The sequence below is a fragment of the Triticum dicoccoides genome, unplaced genomic scaffold (assembly GCF_002162155.2).
Source record: "Triticum dicoccoides isolate Atlit2015 ecotype Zavitan unplaced genomic scaffold, WEW_v2.0 scaffold34848, whole genome shotgun sequence".
NCBI classification, from domain to species: Eukaryota; Viridiplantae; Streptophyta; class Magnoliopsida; order Poales; family Poaceae; genus Triticum; species Triticum dicoccoides.
Window position 1 is genome coordinate 1 of NW_021265270.1, and position 1,561 is coordinate 1,561.

General features: G+C 37.0%; 1 long non-coding RNA gene across 1 annotated transcript; it reads left to right on the forward strand.

Annotated features, from left to right (window-relative positions):
• Positions 1-30: 30 nt before the first annotated feature.
• On the forward strand, positions 31-1,307 carry LOC119345943. Its single transcript, XR_005167277.1, has 3 exons — positions 31-245; positions 338-430; positions 1,039-1,307. It is a non-coding gene; the product is annotated as an uncharacterized LOC119345943 (long non-coding RNA).
• Positions 1,308-1,561: the final 254 nt, after the last annotated feature.

Sequence of the window (1,561 nt, forward strand, 5' to 3'; positions counted from 1 at the left end):
TATAGTTTTAACTTTGAGTTCTTTCTTCGTAGCTTAAGTTCAATCTTGATTTCACCCAAGATCATATCAAAGGCTGTGTGGATCTGCTATTCTCTTCAAGCTACAAAAGTTTCCGTCACAAGTGTTATGAACATTATGTAAAATCTGGTGATGATGCTAGAAGCAATCCATATCCTCCCCTTATTGATAATAGAGTTGGAGACTGGATTTGGCTCTGTGATCATTTTGAAACAGAAGAATTTAAGGTATGGTAGTCTTTGAATGGATGTCAACAGTTTTGCATCTATCTTATCACTTGACCCTGCCTTATTTGTTTACAAAAAACTACCATATGCAGAAACGGTCCACAATTGGGAAGGCTAACCGCTCAAACCTACCTTATGTTCACAAGAAGGGAACAAAGTCATTTGTAGCGGTTCAACATGAATTAGTAAGTCACTATTACTTATCTTTATCTTGTGTCACAATTGTGGTGAAAACAGAATATCAAAACTTGTAGTTGTCTTATTATATTCAAACCTTATGTTTATTTGATTAGTTTGCTGCGACACTGATAATATTAAGTGTACGTAGATTAGCTCAAGTCTTGGATGTAATCACGTATGCAGTCTGTTTACTTTTGCTAGACCTGACCTGACCATGTTCCTTAATGTTGGTTTCACACGATTCGTTAGTTCATTATCCAGCGACGTCTCTTGGTGGACAATTGGATAGTTATTGGTTTCTGACCCATGGGAGTTGGAGAATAATGTGATTCAGAGTTAGCTATGTACAAATGTATAGTAGAAATTAAAAGTAGGTAGGTGGCAAAGTAGGTAGGTGATTCAGAGTTAGCTACGTACAAATGTATTTCCTGTGTATGTGTGCAGTTTTTCTTCCTGTGATGTTGTTGAGCTTCTGAGCTATGGCAAAGCTGATCAAGTGACTGGCAATTTGGTGTCTCTAGCTTAGTTTATTGGCATGCTTGCACTCTTTCTGATGTTTGTTATGTCTGGTGTTGTTAATGAAATAACATGTGCTCTGGCCACCATTATATAGGAGATGACCTTGGAGGAGCAGCGGAAAGCAATACTCGCGCTAAAGACTGAGAAGAGAAAACTAGTTGGATCTAAAGAAAATTCAGTGTACAAATGCTAAATGTAATGTTTGGATCATATTGGGGTTTACTGATTGGATCATATGTTCAGATCAGTACTAAACGTGGTACTGTACTTTGCAAATGCTAGAGTGGTATTTCCTACTTGCAAAACAAAATTCAGTTTAGCATGTAATGTTTGGATCATAAGTTTACAAATGTTGATTCTGAACTTCTGAATGTTGATTCTGAACTGCCAAATGTCTAAAATTCTGAGATTTCTTGCATACTGCAAATGTCAGCGTGTGACAATATATTGTACCTATGATATAGTTGCTTTCTCATGCCTGTAGTTACCAAGGTTTACAATTTTTTGGTTACAAAAGATGTCTAGTCTCCAACATGTAGTTGGTCTCTACATTCTTTTAGTCACCAAGCCTTGGCTGGTCACTTGATATCTCTAGCCACTAACCATGTACATGGTTG